The sequence below is a fragment of the Quercus lobata genome, chromosome 3 (genome assembly GCF_001633185.2).
Source record: "Quercus lobata isolate SW786 chromosome 3, ValleyOak3.0 Primary Assembly, whole genome shotgun sequence".
Lineage (NCBI taxonomy): Eukaryota > Viridiplantae > Streptophyta > Magnoliopsida > Fagales > Fagaceae > Quercus > Quercus lobata.
In genome coordinates, this window is record NC_044906.1 from 3212984 (window position 1) to 3226656 (window position 13673).

The following is a 13673-nucleotide window of genomic DNA, read 5'->3' on the forward strand; positions in this document are numbered from 1 at the left end:
CTGCCTCGTATTTGGAAGTAAGGCTGTCATCCCAACAGAAGTAGGGCTAACGAGCTACAGAATAGCTCATCATGACGAAGGGAGGAACAGAGAAGGAATATGCCTACGCTTAGATCTACTAGATGAAGTTCAGGCGATTGTTGAGTAATAGATGGCTCGCTACCAGGACCTTATAGCTAGACACTACAATACTAAGGTCAGGCCTTAACACTTTAGGTCTTAAGGAATGCGACAACGGCTACTAAAGATGCTACATAGGGCAAGCTAGGCCCCAATTGGGAAAGAACCTACAGGGTTGTTAACTGCTACAGAAGGGGAACTTACCACTTGGAGATGCTTGACGAACAAAGGCTACATCACCCTTGAAATGTCGAGCACCTAAGGAGATGTTACCGCTTTTCTTTTAGCTTTTAGACTATTGAGTTCTTCGATTTTTCAAATTTTTACTTAGTGAATTCCAAAGGCCCAACAGGGATGATTGCCAAAATTTTTTAGCTCGATTAATTTTTAATGAAGCATTATTCTTGAAGAATTGTTTGACTACAACGTAAAAAGCTCAAAAAATATTAAGTCCTACCTATAGGGTGGACCGATGACTAAGGACACCGATGGGTGCCTAGTCATTTATAAAAAAAATCTCTTAAGTCCTACCTAGAAGGTAAACCGACGACTAAGAATACTGACGGATGCCTAGTCACTTAAAGAATCTTAAGTCCTACATACAAGGTGGACTAACAACTGAGGACACCGAGACGGATGCCTAGTCACTTAAAAGATCTCAAGTCCTACCTACAGGAGGGACCGATGACTAAGGACACCGACGAGAGCCTAGTTACTTTAAAAATCTTGGGTCCTACCTACGGGGTGGATCGACGACTAAGGACACCAACAAGAGCCTAGTCACCTAAAAAATCTTGGGTCCTACCTACGATTAAGGACACCGTTGACCGCCCAATCACTCAAAAAATCTCAATCCTACTCTAAAGGACCCGTCGGCCCAATCTAATATCGACGAGCACAAACACTTAATATTTTTATTAAAAAGCACCCTCACTTCAAGTGCTCCTGACGAATGCTCAGGCTACAGAGTAAGCCAAAACTGACGGGTATAAACACTTCAAGAGAAAGAACCCCTTCCCTTCAAGTGAACTTGACGAATGCTTAAGCTATAGCCTAAGCTGACAGGCATAAACACTTAGCATTTCTTCATTATCCTTGTTGTTCGACGTAAATAAAGCATTCATAATCGATAGTGTGATATTCAAAAATGATATAGGCAAAAATAGAAATTATCATAAAATTACTGAAATCTAATGTCAAACCCAACGAGGGATAAAAGTTGCTTGTGCTAAAACAAGGCACCTGTATTGTTTTAAAATTACATACTGATATTAAAGAAAAAAGAAAATTTTTTCTCAGGCATGTGGTTTGTCGGTTGGCTAGTTTGGTTGCTTGTCAGTCTCCTTCTCTCTTAATCCGTCGGTTTCCTTGCTCTTTGGCCCGACGGCTTCCGCCTCTTTAAGGTCTGTCTCCTGCTCATTAGGGACATCATCGCCAGTAGGGTCATTGGGACTGAAGTGTTTATCTGAATTTGGGAGAAATCCAAACCAAGGAACAAGAGGATGGCCTACTTACGAAAGTCCTCAAAGCTGTCACCATATTGGACCCCTATCTCATTAAAATAGGCTTGGGACGTTTGTAACTCTATAACAGCCTCATCCTTAATCTTGTCCATATGCTTACGAAGAGCAGTCAATTTGGTCTTAAGATTGGAATTCTCCTTTGTCACCTCCTCAACTTGATGAGCGCTCCCTTGCACTTTATCCTTTTGCTCGTTATGCTCCATATTCAAGTTCTGAAGGGATTCCTTGAACTCCTTCAAGGTCTCCTCTTCGGTCTCTAGACGGCTCCTTAGGCACTTGACCGACACCTCCTTAGCAGTCCACTTGATCTATGGGACCTTCATCCTTACCAAGCCCTGAAAATGGATGGGCCAAAAAAAAAAAAAGCGTTAAAACGTACCCAAAAACAGATAAGGAACTAGGGTAGGAGATTGCAACTTACCTTTATCATGTTGAAAAGGCCCGAATTGCCCAAAGCTTCGGTCTCGTGCTTTGAGCACTCGTTGAGATCAATGTCCTAGACAAGTGAGTGAGTCGTATCCACTGCATACTCTCTACTTTTCACTAGCAAGGGTCAGGGATCAGCATCCCCCACTTAGCTGACCCCATAATACCTTGGTGCATATGAAGATTCTCCAAGCATTGGGAGCTATCTGACAAACGGATACACCTACATAATCTGCTAACCGATGATAGAGGTAGCTAATAGGCAACCTCAGCCCAAAAATAAAAGCTGCCTCATAAAAGCCAATCTCATATGACTCCCCCGTATAGCATTTCTCCCCTTTATCAACCTTTCTGATGGGCACATCTTCGGGGATCTGAAAACAAGGCCTAAGTCTATTAAAGACCTCATTCGCAGTGCTCACAAAAAGTCATTGATTGACTAGACGTCAGGGAGGACAATTTTTCTACGAACTCGTTCTAGTGGATTGGTTTCCACCTATTCCTTAGGGGGTGAACTTGCTAACGACTCCCTCTTAGAGCCAAACGGCTCATCTGACATATACTCAAATCCTAACGGGTAGGCCTCTTCATCACCCGATTCTAGAAGGATGGACAATGAACGTTCACTCGTCGCTTCACTACTTCTTGATATTCCCTCACCTACAAGTGATGAATGGAAACTAAGATTCTACTCACTCAACTCCCAAACATAGGACCGATATCTACTTATCAAAACAAAAATACGAAACAATAAAGCAACAAGGAAAGAAGAGGAACTTACGTAGTTGCTACTGTGGGGGAGTGAGTGACGGATGAATAAAAGTGACGGTCCTCCTTAAGGCGATGAACGAATGAGACCAATGTAAGAAAAAAGCTCTAGATTAAGCGCTTGAAAGTAAAAAATGGCAAGTGAAAGGCTAAGAAAGGAATTGAAATATTTATAGAACGAAGAAGCATGAGAAACGAAGTGACGCTACAACTTGAATTTGCCCAACCAAGGATCGCCACATGTGACCTAGCCTCTTTAAAAGACATTTCTGCCCCTATAGGTGGCACGAACCTTTACACAGAGTAATTAATGATTGAAATATTCCCCGTACTCCGCGGCCTGTCAGTTATCTCGACAACAACGAAGTAGGGGGCAGCTAATAAGGGTATTTTCATCTAAGAAAGTCTTAGTGGACACCTTGGCCCGTCGGTTGGATCACCTTGTCTTTGACTCGTCAGGATAAATGCGCACACCAATGGACCAACCATTAATGGACTCGTCGAGAGGTCCTTCCCCATTTAAAATTCATGAAGTCCTGACAAGTTGGCATCCCACCCTCCTTGAAAACCCGTCAAGTAGCTCATGTATGTGCCCGACAATTGCCTTACACTGAACCCTCCACTCACATATTGATGAATAAAGGACCATACCGATGGTTGGGTATGCTGGGCCCACATGCATTTGCATGTTCTCCACTCATGAGTCCTAACATGGAAATAACTTGCACATCATGTTCAAAGAACCCACTACACGTGCACATCTTCCTTATATGGGAAGGAAAACCCTTAGATCCAGGAACCTTAACTCCAAATCTTCTCCACAACGGAAGCTCCTATGTTCAAGGGATCTTGGTCAACTCTACATCACTATATAAGCACCACACCTTCTCCTCTTCAAGGTATGTGAAAATATCTAACTCTCATACTATCAAGTTCTCAGAGGTCTTCCAATCACTGAATTAACCTTCGGAGGGTCTTTGGTCAACATCCCACCAGTGCTCTCTATAGGTTCTTTGTTCTCTTGTTCTTCGGGTACCCTAATTGGTGCACATGTAGACGATTAGCTCGCTAAAGATTTTGTACACCATCAGTGTTAAAACACTAATTAATTTTTAGTGTAGCTAGGTTTGAATATCATATCTCTTATTGAAGCATAAAATATTTTACCAATTGAGTTAACTAGAATCCACCAACTCATAGAATCACTTAAAATTAATCATAGAATCATATTCTTGGTCAAAATTCTCATTCCATCACTTACCAAACTAATAAACCTATGGTTCAATATTTTGCATTTGACAATCCAATCCATCAAGATAATTGACGAACTTTATACAGAAAATATTTTAAAAAATATATTGAAGAACGGGATGCAAGTTGGCTGGATCAAGTCTAAACTCTTATAAGCAATCTTATCCTCATTCTCATCTCCCTAAAACAGGGTAAGTGATCAATTTAGGGAAATAAAAATAAATAAATAAGCGAGAGAAATAATAAAAACAAATAAATTGATCTTTTATGGTTCAATAAATAGTAAAAATCATTCCTCAAACAATTATTTTGCTCTTTTTTTGTGCTTCAGAAAAAAAAAAATGATATTTTGAAAACTGAAAGAAATATTAAAAGTAAATAAATAATAATATTTTAATGGAACAAAGTAAAGGACAAAGAATCAGATATGAATGTTTTGAAAAGTGATTAACCGGTATTGGGTCAACCACTAGCATTATAGCGGAGTTTTGGACCCTAAGAGATGGTCTGCAAATGGCTATTCTTCTTGGTGTTCAAAATTTGGAAGTGGAAACTCTCCTAATGCAGCTTACTCATCCTTGCTGTTTAATTGCAGATTGTTGCTGGACAAAATTCCCCACACCACAGTGAAGCATGTATTTCGGGAAGCAAATAAATGTGCTGATGCACTTGCTAGGATAGGTTGTAATGTGCAGGAAGAACTTGTAATTTTTTATTTTCCCCCAACTGATGTAATTGCTGCCTTAGTTAGGGTACGTTTGATACACTGAATGTAGATTACATTAGAAATAGTAATCTTTATTACTAGAAATAGAAGACATTATAATGGAATAACTATTACTATTCATAAGTTTGGTTGTTACATATGGAATGTTTGTAAAATATGATGTATAAGGAAACTTTATATTTTTGGAAATATATTAATTTTAAAACCTATTATATATACTAAGGAATAGCTATTACAATCATTTTAAAGAGAAATAGCTATTCTTCAATTTAAAGAATAGTCATTACAATGTAATAACTAATCCATATAATAAAGATGCAACCAAATGACCAAATTACTATTACATATGAATAACTATTCCATTACAGGAGCTATTACAGCATACCAAACGTACCCTTAGTGCAGACAAAAATGGGGAAAGCTTTTGTAGGCATGTTGCCACAAACTTAGCCATTTTGGCTGTCTAGTTTAATTATATTTCCTTTTAAACCAAAAAAAAAAAGAAAAAAAAGTGATTAACTAAATTGAAAACGTAGGCTTTTTTGGGTTGGGCTGCTGTCTTAAGAGTAGAGGCAAAGAAAAGCCCAATAAAAAGCGATGACAACAATGGAAGTGTAATTAAATTGAAGGACAAAAGAAGCCTACGTAATGACATACCTCTGTTTTTTGGAATATTAATGAAGATAGTCTTCTACTGTCTTCACGCGGGCATCCAAAGGAAAGCCGAAAGCTGACAGTCAAATTTAAAAAAAAAAATAAAAAACCCAAGTTAATCTAAAATCAAATAAAATGATGTTTGATTATTTTATTTTAGGGATTTTTTTTTTTTGGTTTCTAGTACTAAGGTGGGAAGCAAATAGCAATGAATTATTAACGTTTGGCAGTAGGCATCTACTTTGATCAATTTCTCACTAGTTTGATTACAAGGGGGAGAAAGTTATGTGTCTGTTTTGATGAGGAAAATGGCACAATTTTATTCTTCAGTGGAACTACCTTGTTTATCTCAATTCCTTCTCTCCAAAAAAATAAATGGCATAGAAGTTCATTGTCTATGAAATGATGTGTTTGACGGGGAATTTGCAAGATTTTCAAAATCATACATTCCTTTCTATATATCTCAAGAAAAAAACATATCACGAACATCCAAACTTTCTCTCCTATTTACACTTTTGCCCTTTTTTTTTTTCTTTTTAATGACAGCTATTACAATCATAATTTAGCACCAATTTAGGAACAGTTATTAGAACCACACTCATAGTTGTTAAAAACGTTAATCAATTTTTATTACGGTCGCTCTCTGACTTCTAGGGTCTCTACCAAAAACCCTAAAAACAGTGGAGCTTTTTAGTCCTTGTCCCTATACAAGTTTACTTTCCTCCTCGGTGGTAGGCCATCCTGTGGGGCGCTCGCACATTAGATTCCACACACATTCTCAAACCATGGAAGCACTAGAAGGATTATGGAGAAAACTTAAGCTGTCTGATGAAGAAGAGACCGGAGTAAAATACTCAGAGAACAACGCCGCTCAGCCACTTCGAATCCTAGCGGCAAAATTCCTGACCAAAAGAATGGTGAACATAGAGTCGGTAGCCCGTACCTTTAAACCGCTCTGGCGTCCCCAAGGCGATCTAAAAATCAAAGACATGGGAGACAACAAAAATTTTTTCACATTTGAAGACGAGTACGATCTCGAGAGGGTACTAGAGTATGAACCCTGGACTTATGACAAGCATCTAGTCATCTTTGAGCGAGTAGAGGTAAATGTTCCCATCTCTGCCCTTTCTTTTCAATACGTACCGTTTTGGGTCCAAATACATGACCTGCCAGTTCACTGCCTCACTCCCGAGTTTCGAGATTCAATTGGGAGCTCTCTGGGAACACTGCTGCAAATGTCTGAGTCTGAAGGTGAAGGCAGCACAGGGAATTTCCTCCTCGTCAGGGTTAAGATTGACATCACCAAACCTCTCAGTAGAGTCCGTAAAGATTGGTCGGCAGGCAAGGTAATTGGTTGGGCTGCATTAAGATAAGAACGCTTACCTAACTTTTGCTATTGGTGTGGGAGAGTGTCACACGACGATAGAGACTGTGAACTCTGGTTGAAGAGCAAGGGATCTTTGAAAAAAGAGGACAAACAGTATGGTGAATGGATCCGAGCAGAGGGAGATCAAAACTTCTGAAAAACATCCATGGTGGTTGCTGGTTACAGACCATACGCCATGGGAAAAAAACAGCAGGCAGAAGACAATAATTACCACCAGGCCAACGTGGAAAAATCTTGTACGATGACTGTGAGTCCTGAGGAAAGCACAAGCAGTCTGCAACCGGCGGCGGTGGAAAAGACAACCCCAATCCCACAGCCCACAGAAAAGGAAAGTCCAAAAACTGACACAAGAATCCCGGATGTTGTGGATACGTTATCGATAACTGATTTGGCCATGATTAATTGTAGAAACAATGCAGAAGAAACGGACATGAACTCCATTAAAGGCGAGGTAAATGTCAACCCTTTTACCACTGAACCACGTGAGCCAAGCCACTCACCCCTTAACCCCACCACAAATCACAATCCATTAAAACAGGCCCATCCCAACCACACTCATGAACTCGGCCCAATACACTCAGTAGACCATATGACCCCAACCCCACCCACTACCAAGCCCAACACTCCCACCAAAGCCCACAAAACCACTTGGACAAGACTGAAATGTAACACAAAAAATCCCATGCATGAGGAAACCATGATAGACTTTGAACCTCGTAGGGACCCCATTCAACCCGAGGACCTCAGGCCTTCCAAAAGGCTAACCTTAACCAAGTTTGAAGATGCAACCCAAGCTTTTGAGGCGGGGCTGCGTACAACCCAAGCTTTTGAGGCGGAGGCTGCTACGCAGCCCCGCTAGGAGACATGAACTGCATAAGTTAGAACTGCCGTGATTTGGGGAAATCATGTGCAGTTCTGGAACTCAACGAGATGGTGAAAAAGTATTCCCCAAACTTGGTTTTCCTCATGGAAACAAGATCGAAGGAAGGCTACCTAAAAAATCTTTGTCGCAAAATTCATATGGAAAATCTCTTCATAGTCCCTCGTCACAATACTGGCGGCGAACTTGCCCTTTATTGGAAGAAAGAGATGAACATCCAGGTGCTTGACTCCTCAGCCACTTACATAGATGTTGTAGTTAACCCAAGAGTGGATGACGCCTGGCGGTTTACCGGTTTCTATGGAAACCCAATAACAGCCAACCGGGAACACTTTTGGGCACTACTAAAACATCTTCGGCTACAAATGGATCTACCCTGGTGTTGTGTAGGGGATTTCAACGAAATAGTAAAGGCGGAAGAAAAAATGGGAGGTGCAAATAGACGTGAACGTCAGATGGTTGATTTTAGAGCCGCATTGAATTTTTGTGGATTCCGGGATCTGGGCTTTGTAGGTTCGCCTTTACATGGTGCAATAACCAATTTGATGGGGTAGTTACTTGGATAAGATTGGATAGAGGGGTAGCCACCCCATCATGGTCCGCGATGTTTCCGTCAGTCCGGGTGCACCACATATCTGGATCCCTGTCTGATCATTGTCCATTGTGGCTATGCTCAGGTGATGAATCCGTCCGGTATTACAAACAGAGGCGACCTTTTCGTTTTGAGGCCATATGGATGAAAAAGAACGATGTGAAGGGGTAGTACGAAATGATTGGGAGAGACAACCCGAAGGTAATCCTATGGAAGTAGTGGTCAACAAGATAGAGAATTGTAGCACACAACTGAAAACATGGAGTAGACTTTCCTTTGGTAACATCAGACGTCTTCTACAACAAAAAAAGAAGCTTCTTGCGCAAGCGGAAGCCTCATCTATGACTGGGCATAATCATGATCAGGTTCGAATCTTAAAAAGCGAAGTCTATGACCTCATGATCAAGGAAGACTGCATGTGGCAACAAAGATCACGAGTAGACTGGCTCAAAGCAGGGGATTTAAACACAAGCTACTTTCAAAGTAGAGCAAATCAACGGAATAAACGGAATTTCATATCCTCGTTGACTCTTGAGGACAGAACCATTCTGACAGAGGAGAATCAAATTGGTGACGCGATGGTTGACTATTTCCAAAAGCTCTTCAGTTCGGCAGCACCCTCTTCCTTTGAACCCATTCTCTAGGGGATTGAGAGTAAGGTTACTGAAGAAATGAATGTAGAACTGACCAGAGCATACACGGCAAAGGAAGTGGAACAAGCCATCAAGCAAATGAAATCCATGACTGCACCAGGCCCCGATGAAGGGCTACACTCTCTTATGCAGTAGGCGAAAGAACGAGGCTCTATAAAAGGGGTCTCCTTATGCCGAGATGGCCCGAAAATCTCTCACCTCTTCTTCGCCGACGACAGCCTTCTGTTCAGCCAAGCAAATGTTCATAACTGCACTGCTATATTGGAGCTACTGGACATATACGAAAAAGCCTCTAGCCAATGTATAAACCCAGAAAAAACCCAGCTCTTCTTCAGCTCCAATACTGATCCTCAGACCCAATCCACAATCAAAGGAATGTTAGGTGTCTCGGCCACTTCCCACTTTGAGAAATACCTGGGACTCCCCTTATTCATGGTCGGGCAAAGAGACAAAGTTTCAGCTACATACGTGAAAGAGTATGGCATAAAATCCAAGGGTTGAAAGAAAAACTCCTATCTCAGGCAGGTCGTGAGGTACTGTTAAAAGCCGTATTACAAGCCATGCCCACCTATACTATGAATTGCTTTAAAATTCCCAAGAACTTATGCAGGGATATCGAAGCTCTTTTTCGAAAATTATGGTGGGGATGTAATGGGGAAAACAGGAAAATTCACTGGTTGGCATGGAACAAGCTATGCAAGCCAAAGGTCGAAGGAGGACTAGGATTTCGGGACATTGAAAACTTTAACCTCACGCTGTTAGGGAAGCAAGTCTGGAGACTCATTCATAACACAGACTCCCTACTGTATAAGGTTTTCAAAGCTCAGTACTTCCGTAGGTGCACAATTATGGATGATGAGGTAAACTTGAATGGGTCGTATGCGTGGCAAAGCATCCTAAAGGCGAGACACGTGATTTCAATGAGTGCAACTTGGAGAATAGGCAATGGTGAGAGTGTCTTCATATGTGGGGACAGATGGCTCCCTGACCCACACTCAAACAAAGTCATCACCACAAAAAATTTTTCCAGGGAACACTCGGGTCTGTGCATTGCTAGAAGAAGATGGTTCACGTTGGTTAACGGAGAGGGTTACAGAGGAATTTCTGCCTCATGAGGCTCAAATTATTCTAAGCATCCCCTTGAGCAGCCGTCGAATCAAGGACACTTTAATCTGGTCAGGAACGAAGAATGGGGTTTACTCAAACAAAAGTGCATATCTAATGCTCCAAAGATCAGAGCGAATAGAAAAACCAGGTCCGTCACATCTCTCGGGCCAGGACGTGATATGGAAGCACATATGGGAGCTCACTGTACCAAGCAAAGTAAAGCACTTTCACTGGCGGGCTTGCAATGAATCACTGCCAACAAAAAAGAACCTTTTTCGGAGGCAAGTAACAAGAACTACAACATGCGACGGATGTAGAGAAGAGACGGAAGATACAGTGCACGCACTATGGGGATGTCAAGTAGTCAAAGAAACATGGTGGGAGGTTATACAATGCTGTAACCAACTTTGGGAACGCTTTCATTCTTTTCGTGACCTTCTGACAGGCATCTTCAATATGGGAGTCCCATTCCTAGCAGAAAGATTTGCATACGTTGCATGGAGTCTTTGGAACAAACGTAATGCAATTCGAATGCAATCTCATTATTTACCATACTCCATGATTTTCTCGGATGCAGTGGATCGCCTAAATGAATATCGTTTGTGTCTTGACCACCATGCAGACATGGTCCCACACCCACCCTTGGTCAAATGGCAAGCTCCATCAAAGGATCTTTACAAAGCTAACTTTGACGGAACACTCTTCCATGACATACACTCAGCTGGTATAGGTGTGGTAATCAGGGATCACTTAGGCCAGATAGTTGCCTCTTTGTCTGAACAAACTGCACTACCCTCGACAGTGGAGGCCGTGGAAGCACTAGCATGTCGCCGCGCAATCACCTTCGCACAAGAGATAGGCCTTCGAGATGTCATTTTTGAAGGTGATTCCGAAACTGTCATCAGCCTCCTAAATTCCAAAAGCCCATGCTTGGCTTCTTTCGGTCACATCATTGACGACTCTAGATCCATTGCTTCGTCCTTTAGATATTACTCGTTCAGTCACACGAAACGAATGGGTAACAATGAAGCTGATAAATTGGCCAAACTAGCAAAGTTTTGTAATTTTCCTCAAACTTGGTTAGAGGACATCCACCGTGATGTTGCCAATTTTGTAATGATGGACAGGAGTCACAATTGAATCAATAAAATAGCAGTATTCTTTCTCAAAAAAAAAAAAAATTTATTTTTATGCATCTTATATCTTAAAATACACATCTAAAAAAATTATAAATATACATATATAAAATGTATGTTCACTATAAATTTGGAATTAGCCAACGAATGACTAATTTAATTATCATTTGTGTAATAATATTTAATAAAACTAACTAAATAAATCAAGTTAGCATTTTTTCTTTTTTTGCACTTAAATTAGCATATATATATATATATATGTGGGGCCCAATAATTTATGGGCCAGGCCCACTTGCTCATGGGGAGTCCAAAAGCCCAAGCCGAAAAAGGTTATGGCCCGAGCTCAAAAATATAAGGCAAAAAATGGTCCGGAGATGCAGCCGAGGACAGTTTAGTCCTCGGCAGACCCAAAGCTCCATTGAGAAGAGGGGTAAAAAAGGAGTATAGGAACAAATTTGTAAGGAGATCTAAAATATCTTGGAAAAGTTACCCTTACTACCCTTCCCAAATAAGACTCTGCACCTAACAGAGCCGTATTCTTCAGCTTTATCAACCATCCCCAACAATTCTGGGATTAGACTGATGGGACAAATATCAGTCTTGTAAAGGTTGACCCTACACGTGCACGAAGGACAGCGAACGCAGGCTAGTATAAAAGAAAAAGTAAGCAAATCTGGGAGGGGGTCTCCCATCCCACCTCCAGAAAAAAGACTCCATGGGTGAAAATACCTAAACAACACATGCACATCACAGAAAAAACCCACCGTTGGGTAACCGGGGTAAGACCTTAATGATCCTCGGATCAAGTCCGAGGAGTCCAACCCCATGGGATGCGACGCTGTAGGGTTTAAATGTTTAAACCCAACTCTTTTTTCTATATGAGTTCCTCTAAAATCAAGACCGGAACATCGCCCCGTGACCAAACGCAAGCTTTTCAAGCCCACTCTCTACAAATCATATTGTGAGGGATCTTTCGTGTGCGAGCCCAACATCATTATTGGGCCGCGAAAGAATCGTGTCCCTACAATATATATATATAGTAATAGGTGAAACTGAGAAAAACTTAAATTAGAATTTCAAATTAGAGTTTCAATTTTGTGTCATGTGTCCTAAATTATTTATTCTTAATGAATTTTATTTCTTAATTTTAAAATCAAATGTAAGACCACATCATAAGTATTTATCCGACTAAGTTATTAAGTACAAAAATAAATGAGTCTAGAATAAATGAATCATAGAAAAAAAAGTGTTTCACAATAATTTTTTAAAAAAATAAAAAATTTACATTTTATACTTAATAATATCCTTACAAATTTTTTTAAAAAAATTAACAAAACATAAAAATGACTATCAATAGTATTTAAATTATATATATATATATATAATTTATATTATTCATCTTATTGTATATTTTTAAGTGTATCTATACATAAGCATGGGTTGCATAAGCATAGGTTACAAGCTAGTGTTTATAACATATATATTCAGGATGTCCAAGATTCAATTCCTCCTCCCCATTGCAACTATCAAATTATCAAAAAATAAATAAATAAATAATCAAATTTGAAAGTGATAATACATCATACGTGACATATGTGCCAAAATAATAATTTTATTTTCATCATATCCATCATCTTACATAATCAATTCCATCAAAATTAATGTTGTCATGATGCTCATCATGTTGCAAACTTATTTTTTCATTGACATTTTCTTCATCATCATCAAAATCTACTATTTACTCTTCTTCTTCTTTTTTCCTTTTTTTGTCATTCTAGTTTCTTAGACTTATGACCAATAAAAAGATAATTTTATTGTCATTTAAAAATAATTCTAATTATATGACTAATATGAAAGTGAAGTGTCAATTTTATTATCCAAATTTTGTTGGAGAAAAAGAGAAAAAAAAAGGACATTTTATTTTATTTGGCTCAATTAAGTAGCTCATTAATTGTGTTAAAAACAAGTCTAATAACTTGTTAGATTCGAATAAAAGTACATATTTTAACCCCAAAAAAAAAACAATTTTAAACCCACATATCTTTGTATGATGCAATACGCACCTATGTATTGTGCAATTCATGAATATTTACCATATGTAATATTTTGTACACAATACGATACAAATGACCACAATTACTCAGCCAAAAATAAAATAAAAAATTTACAACCACAATAAAGCAAGAACGATGTCGAAGGACCAATAAGAAAAAAGAAATAAGAAGGTACCTCTCTCTTTAGGACATCAAACTATTCCAGAGCAGCTTGTTTTCCTTTCTATGCTGAGTATCAGTAAACGTGAACACTTAGCGATACCCTCTTCTTTTCGCTTTGTTACAAGTCTTGATAAGTAGAGAAAATTAAAATGAAACTTAACAACAACAAAAAGGTTAAATCAGGGAAACAAAGTGCAAAATCAAATTGAGCAATATTGAAAGTATAGCATAAG

General features: G+C 39.5%; 1 protein-coding gene across 6 annotated transcripts in view; it reads right to left on the reverse strand.

Moving 5' to 3' along the window:
* The window catches only part of LOC115981724 (disease resistance protein At4g27190-like), a 40080-nt gene that overhangs the window by 14952 nt on the left and 11455 nt on the right, over positions 1-13673 (reverse strand). For 2 of the 6 annotated variants that reach the window (XM_031104052.1, XM_031104049.1), the window contains exons 5-6: positions 13454-13595; positions 5473-5545 (exon numbers count right to left, since the gene is read on the reverse strand). The gene's annotated coding sequence lies outside the window, so the exon portion shown is untranslated. Of the gene's footprint in view, positions 1-1273; positions 1979-2910; positions 3875-4192; positions 4270-5472; positions 5546-13453; positions 13596-13673 lie in introns of those variants that run through there. The other 4 variants (XR_004089420.1, XR_004089422.1, XR_004089421.1 and 1 more) reach the window with 4 other exon arrangements.